The sequence below is a fragment of the Lathamus discolor genome, chromosome 1, assembly GCF_037157495.1.
Source record: "Lathamus discolor isolate bLatDis1 chromosome 1, bLatDis1.hap1, whole genome shotgun sequence".
NCBI lineage: Eukaryota > Metazoa > Chordata > Aves > Psittaciformes > Psittacidae > Lathamus > Lathamus discolor.
The window spans coordinates 123,535,571-123,543,663 of NC_088884.1; the positions used below are offsets into that span (position 1 = coordinate 123,535,571).

The window sequence follows — 8,093 nt, forward strand, 5'->3', positions numbered from 1 at the left end:
CCATCTCAGGCTGCTGGATCTGGCCTAATATTTTCCTCTAGCACAGGGGAAGAAAAGGTGCCAAACACAGCAGATGCTTAAAACAAGATTTTCTTTTCTCATTCCACACACAGAGATCATCATCTTTCATTCTGTATCTCAATTATGTCTCTTTTCCACTATTTTTCCACTCAGATCATTTCACCCACATCATAGCAATCTTCTCTTATCATAGGTATTTTCTCCACTCCTTTTCACTTCCACCCTACCCCTATTTCAGATTTTACACAGTTATTTTCCTTTAGTTTCCTTAGGCCTTTCTTCAGTTTCTATAATCTTACCTTCGTTTTCCTGTCCATGAAATTTTTTATCATTTCCTCTTTAAATTCCTCAACCACCCTTTCAGTAGGGATAAAAACTGCCCCTTACACATTCTGCCAGTTTTCTTCAGCTTTGCCAGATTCATTCTTTGTAACGTCGCCTTTCACTATCTTTCAAAGCAAAACACATGCAATTGAGGCACTCTTCTTCTTACTTAAATAAAACATGTTTATTTTCAAACACTGACTGACTGAACAGGGTTTGTATTAAAGTTTCTTCACAGGAGGACAGAATAAAATCAGACTATTTATAAGAATGCAGTTCAAAAGACTCAAAGAATTCAGAAAACAGTTTCACATGAAGTGCAAGAGACCGCTCAAGTAACAAACCCTCAGAAAAAAAGTATTCAAGGTTTAGCTGTTTCTTCCCCCCTCCTCCCCTGTGTGCAGCTGAAGAAGAGAGACCATTTTCACCCACTTCTCTTGACAGAATTTGATTTCTCAAGCTTTGTTCTACCTTAAGGTGCCCTCCTTACCAACTTGGGCATATCCATATATGATTGCGAAGCTGAACTTAGTTCTTCACTTAGCAAGAGTTTATCAAAAAGCTTTTATCTTTTTGAAGCATTTTGCATCAGATGGACAGTCAGACCCTTTCTCTCAGCCTTACAGAATACTGCATCCCACCAATTGTAAAGACCAGCATCAGTGAGGCATATAGGGATGGAATTAGTTTGGCCTTTTTGGAAGCATGTCATCTTCTACCCAGTACCTCCCATTAGGACTTCCACTCCCATTGCCCATTAAGACTTCCACTAACCCAAGCCACTGATTGTACTGTTTGATTTAAAAAAAGGTACTATATAAACGAGGAAGATGTATCTTAAACATAACCCTACAGGACTGAAAACATGAGGAGACAGCAGACGTCTTTTAAGAGGGGTTGGCACAGAGGACACATGCTTCAGGTTTTTCTCAAAGGAGCAGCACAGACCCCCTGAGCCTGAAACAGCAATGAGGTAAAATAGCATATTGTCCACAACAGGCCAGGATAGGAATGTGCCTGTGTTCACAGATTACATGGCAAAGATTGGCCTGATGCCAGCTTCATGTATTGGAAATGTTGAAGCACAGGTCTTCCCTTGGGAGCCATAATCACCTCTTTCTTACAAAGGCTCAAGATCAGGAAAGCACAATCAGATTTCATCCTGTTACACACTATTTTGTACTAGCAGGTGGAGCTTCCACTCCACAGCCTACTTCCAAGCAAGGGTGTTACTTTAGCTGGTGGCTTCAAGGTTCTTGAATAGCAAAATAGAGCTCACTCCAACTGCAACAGCTAATCCTGATAATCAGAAGGATGGAGTTCACCTCTTGTTATCCTGCTATGCAGGTGGGTTCCAACTGATTTCTAGCAATACATCAGGCTTACTGATGCAGTCCATGTTGCTTTCCCAGCCTCCTTTCATCACACTTATCAAGTCCTGCAATGTCTTACACTATGGTTGAGCTTCCCCTTAAAGCTCTGACCACGTAACACACGCACCCTTGTCCCATCAGAAGACGGTTCCAAAAGTTCACTATTCTGTTGACTAGAAGTCTTATACTACTCCTTATTTTATTACTGTTTGTTCTCATGACAAAATTTTGTCCCTTAGGTTAGGTATCTATCTAACTTGGCTCATGTTATATAAGTTTTACATCTTAATATATTTACATGTATTAATTATTTTTTGCTTCTTTGAACCTTTCTTCCACGCTAAAGAAGTCCCTTTCTTTCATAACATCACTGATATTTTAAAAAATCCATCTGGAAAAACCCTCAGAGACGGTTACCTCCGGGGAAGGTTGGGGAGAACCCTATCTCCCAGGAGAGCCACAGCCATCAAGCCATCACTACATAAACTATGCTCCACAGAGGTAAAAAAAACCTCCTGTGACTGCAAAGATAGTCTGGCTCTCCCTCACTGTGCTTTTGTGCAGAATCCCTTCTCTTCTTTAGAGACATTAAGGGCAGAAACTGGAAAACCGGGATTAGTACACTACTGACCTCAAATATATTTTGCCTCAATGACCCAACATGATCAAAACAATTATGACATGCACAGAACCTGGCCCCCATATAACCTCACTGGGAGCTCTAACCATACAATGTCACAACTATTACATTTCCACAAGTTTTTGCAAAGCCATTGTGCTACTTCCCTTCCCCAGGTTGTGCCTTCTATAACTGTATAACACAACATGAAACAATTGTAATACTTTTGTAGACATCAACAAGGACACAGAAACTGACCCTTTGGGGAAAATGGAAAGCATTACAGGAAATCAGTCATTGACCACTACCTTAAAGAACTTAATTTCACAATTTCCAGTAACAGCTGCATTTAGGTCCATTTTCTTTGTTCCTTTCTTGGCTTTACTGTTTCTTTTACAGGGTGGATAGATTCAGAAAGATCCACTGCCTCCAACGGCCTGCCCAGTGCTGCCTGTGCAGACACACAGAGCATAGAATACAGCCAGCTACTGCACACCCAAGCACTAAAAGAAAGTTCAGCCAAGCTGATACAGGTAGCAGCTAATGAGCAAAGGTTTCATGTTGTCCTGTGCCTCCCACCACTGTCCCAGTGCAGGCACGCTTACACGTCACAGGGACAGACAGACATAGACGGGTCAATTCTGTAAGGCATTCTTGTGGAGAAATCTGGCAAAAGACAAAGGTAACAGAATAAAATTCAGACAGGCCCATTATAACTCTTCCTACACATAAATTATCAGAAATTCTTTCAACACCTTGAATGCCACACTCCTTGTGCAAAACATTAATTTTCTAATATTATAAGGGCTATATAGTATCATTTTCGCTGTAAAATCAGAAACTTTGTTTTTCAATCATCACCTAGTCTGAAATTAACTGTACACCCTCCTGCAGCTCAGCACTGCCAAAATCTCTCACAATACACTACATGAGCTATCCTGTACACCTGTCCTACAACCAACAGGATAGCACTGTGGCAGTACCGTTGCTCAAAGCACCTTTAATGCTTCTGCATCCCAAGAACTATTCTATAGAAGGATCTATATGAAGTTCTAAGCCGCATTAAAGTAACCTAGAGAGATGTGAAACAACATGGAATAACGCAATACTACTAAACTCCCTCCTATTTCCAAATAATGGAGCTTTAATAAATGAGATTAAAATTAGCGTATGCCTGGTTGCTAAAGATTTTGGAAATAAAGGCACTAAACTACCAAGATGGCTACACAAAATAAGGTAAAGTTATTTTTAGCATTTCATATTGCTTTGACTGTATCACAGTCTACTTTTTAGTAGGTGTTTATTCCTATTCCCTGCAGAATCTGATATAAATTGCTGTAATACCACACTCCTGCCTGGAAGAAAACCCCCTTTTCAATTACCAATGATTTGGAAAAATAATATCCAGCAGAAGAGATGTCCTTTTCTTGGCCTGTGATAACTCTGTTCACTTTAAAGGAATGCAACTCATTAACCCTGACAATTAACAGGGTTATTCTCATCACAGAAAAGGTTTAAGTCCCTCTATTAAGCCATTACTTGAATTTGTACTGCTATTAAGATGATGAGGCTATTCTGGATTTAATTTCACATTAACAAGATGCTTCTCTTTAGAGATCCTAACTTTTTTCAAGTCAAGGCATATAATTCCATTGTCATGCATGCTATATGAGAATGAATCCACTGGATTACATCACAGACGATACACATACGGAAAACAAAAACTGAAGTTGAAAACCTAGAAGGGGTAAGGAAGCAATGCAAAAAGGCAGCAAAACCAGGAAACAGGCATCTGAGAGCAGCATGGCTGTGGCAGCAGAAATCAGCAATAACTGAAAAACGAGAAAAGGACCAAAATTACAAGGAGAGATACAGAGCATGGGAAAAGACTATCACTGATGTATCACTTGCTAGCTGCACCACTCCAGTAAGACTCCACAGGCTACAGGGAAACTTCCAATTCCCATGCTTTCTGCACTGGAGTGTATTAGTGCATATTTGGGGAATTTTGTTCATATATCACATTGTAAGGTTTCTCAGGATTCTGTAGCTAATAAAATCTTTTAAAAATCTAAGGCTTTAGTTTTTGCATGCAGGTATATGCCTACATGAACTTGCTCATTCCACAAGAGAAAAGTCAGTTATCTAAAGACAGAGTAATTCTGAGAAAATTAAAAACAGTTAACTGCAGCAGTCATGTGCAGAAATCCCCCATCAACTATAAAACCCAAGATGACAGTTTATCTCATTATCCATATTGACATCACATTAGTTGATGCGAGTTGTAGTTAACAAACATATGGAATAATCATAGTACGGAAAAATTAGTCACATTCACTTAGATTAAATTATACAGGTTTCACAGGCAGCATACCTGATACCAGAGCATTCAAGTGCCTTGAATGTAAATGCCTGGAGATGTCAAACTAACATCCAAGGTTTTGTAAAAAGAAGTTTCTTTTGCATAATATTCAGTCACTATTAAGTGTTGGAACCGACAAAAGAACTTTCTGTCATGACACGAGGAATACCACAGCTCTGACTGGGTCAAACATTGAATGAAGCAAGTTCAGAGAGTTAAGGCAGCTGTCAGTCCCAGCTGGGAGAATTTCAAGCACTGCTAGTTTGACCCATCCATGCACCTTAAAAGGGTCTCATTCATTTGGTATGCATTTTCCAGAAAACTCCCTTTTTTGTATTTTAAAGCACCCATTGCTAAATCTTATCACAAGTGTTTAGCACTGTGAGAAAAACATCCAACTCTTCCCATGAAGAGTGTCAAGAGTGCTGTGAAATATTCAGAATAAACTCAGTATGCAAGTCTAATCAGCATAACAACTCCCTCGGGAATTATCAATTTGCAAATCTCTCAAACATCTAAAAAGGGTAAGAAAGTTGTTAAAAATACAGAAGGATTCTCATGAATGAGCTATACACTGAATTTTCTTCTTAAAGTCTAAAGCAAGAAAACATTCTTCAGCAGAATGAAGACAAAAGTATACACATGAGATTAATAGAGGAGGTAATGGTGGGCAATATTTAATCATCATGACAGCTTTATGTAAGCTTGTATGAGACTTTTGGTCAGGAATATTAGACACTAGCAGAGATTTTATCACTATCAGGAAGCATCATCATTGCATCTCCAAACACAGTCCTTCGGTTCAAACAGCGTAAAATGCACCTGAATGCTCACAGGTTCCCCGCTGCTTTCTTTGTTAGTCAATATATTACACCTTTCCTTATCAAATTGCAGGTTTCCAACTGAAACCAATGGCCTGTGAACATCAAACCTGTAAATTTCATTGCCATTAGTTAAGTTTCCTTCCTCACTCTAATACAAGTTACACACAACACACATCTTCTCAACCCCCAGGGCCAGCAGAATCAGACACAGAACCCCAAACAGAAGGGTTTGTTTTTCAACATAAAGTTCAAATAGCTAAAAATTACTCTTTTTTTATCCCTTTTCTTTTTTAAACAAACATTAAAAATAACCAGAGTGGCTTTGGCACTGCTTTAATCAGTCTAAACTTGAAGACAGGAACCCTAATTAAAACCTAGAGCTCTAGCCGTAAGAAACAGCTAATTAGCTCCCAACTTTTTAATGAAGTACTGTGGCGGGGCCCATATTAGCTGTTTAGTATTAAAAAGAAATATTCTGCAAGATAAGCTCATTCTCTCGGGGTGTACATCAGTTTGTATATTTACTTCAATCTACGCATTGTCATAGGGTTTTAAGAAAACACTCTGTAATAACTTATCAGGTTTGCAGATCTCCGCACACAGTAAGATATCTGCACCTCGCAGCATTTTGAACAGAGGAGAAATACAAGGCAGTTCATTTCAGTTCTGTTAGGCAATTAAGGCAACTTAAATCACACTAAAGTATAAGGTTGTGATTCCACCCTTTCAATTCGTCCCCAGACAACTTGGAAATACAAGAAAGAAGAAGATGGGGAAGAAACAAGAGAAAACATTGTACTCAGAAATCTGGGTAAAATAAATGGGATGGATAGAGAAAAAGTGAGGAGAACTACCAGATTAAGAGGAACCTTGGCTAGATAATCACAGCAAGACATGCTAGCAGCCATGGAAGCCTGAACACCTTCGTTCACATTTCCACAGTTTTTAGTGTCTCATTTTACAAGAGTTGGTACTTCTATTCCCTTTCCCACACACAGAGCATGAACTAAAAAACAAACAAAACAAAACAAAACAAAAAAAAAGGATTAAAAAGAAGAAACGGTGAACAATTGACTGCAAACAAAGGCCAAGTCATCTCTCATTTCCAACCCAGGTATTTCGGAGCCGGCTCTTCGTTTGTTCCCAGGTCGTCGCTACACGCTACACATAGGAAGCCCTTAAGGCTAAATTGGCACTGATGCCGGCGCTGAGCCGAGGAAGAGTGCAAAACCGCCCCGAGGCGGCGAGGGGTGGCCGGGAAGGGCTCGGCGGGTGAGAGACGCCCACGGCCGCCCAGGGAGCACTCCCTCTCGGGCTCCGTCCCCAACTTGGGGCAAAAGGGTGGAAGCGCAAGAGAAGCTCCCCTCCGTTATTTATCCCAGCAGCGGCACGCAGAGGTGATGGACACAGAGGGACACAGGCAGCCGGAGCCGCTGCTCGGTGCCGGCGGTTGTTAAGGTGTGAGCCCAACAGAATGATGAGACCACACGAAGAGCCGAGGGAAACCTTCGCCCTGCGTCTGCCCGCACCCACCGAGACGGGGACAGCGGCAGGAACCCGCGTGGGTGCCCTGATGCGCTTCTCCCCAAACCACCAAACCATCACCAAAAAAGCCCCAAAAGAAACAAACAAAAACCCCGCAAACCAAACAAACAAACCCCAAATCAAACAAAAACCCCACCACAATAGGAAAGCACTACCAGCCCGGAAAAAAGGGCAGCATCCGAGCCCGGGACCCGGGAGGTGCCCCGCCTCCAAGCCCCACAGAGCCAGCCTACCCCCAGCTCCCCACTCACCGGCGGCGGGCCGAGGCGCCTTAGCGAGCCGGGTACCGGAAAACACCCTCCGACCCATCCCGCTGCCCGACAGCCGCCAGCCCGGCGCGGCGATCCCGCCACGCCCCGCCGCGCCTGGCCACGCCCCCGCCACGCCCCCATGATGTCATCCCGCCTTTCTGCCCCGCCCTCCGCCAGACCGCGCGGCCGGCAACGGGCATGTGGATGGTGGTGGTTATCGCTGCGCTGTGCTGGGAGGGGTGGGTGCCCCCGGCGGCCCTTTGCGCGGAGACACCAGCGTGGTCAGCTTCAGTCACCACCAGTTGTGGTCAGCTTCACGCCAGAGGATCCGCCCCCCTCCCGGTCTCTGCTCTTCCCCTGAAATAGCCTTTAATCAGTTTGTTGCAGGAGTAGAAATCCTGGGCGGTAGGATTTCAGTAGGGGTTATTTGAAGGGTTATTTATCTTTGCATTATGAAAATGAAGTGGTCGCCTGGATTCTCCCCTTGCCCTCGGAAAGCTGGGCAGAAGTCATAGCATCATGGAACAATAGAATGGTTTGGGTTGGAAGACCCTGCCTCTAGGCCAGGTTGCTCAAGGCCCTGGCTTTGAACAGTTCCAGGGACAGGGCAGCCACAACTTCTCTGCGCAACCTGTTTCAGTGTGTCATCACCCTCACAGTGAAGAACTTCTTCCTAATGTATAATCTACACTTCCCCTCTTTCAGTTTAAAGCCATTGTCCTGCCAGTAGATGAAAGGGCATCTCTCAGCCAGGAGTTCAACACAGAGAAGACC

The 8,093-nt window shown here is 42.8% G+C and overlaps 1 protein-coding gene across 2 annotated transcripts in view; it reads right to left on the reverse strand.

Moving 5' to 3' along the window:
- Positions 1-7,397, reverse strand: part of MARCHF1 (membrane associated ring-CH-type finger 1) — a 235,325-nt gene extending 227,928 nt beyond the window's left edge. For both annotated transcript variants that reach the window (XM_065693901.1, XM_065693878.1), the window contains exon 1: positions 7,320-7,397. The gene's annotated coding sequence lies outside the window, so the exon portion shown is untranslated. The remainder of the gene's footprint in view (positions 1-7,319) is intronic.
- Positions 7,398-8,093: the final 696 nt, after the last annotated feature.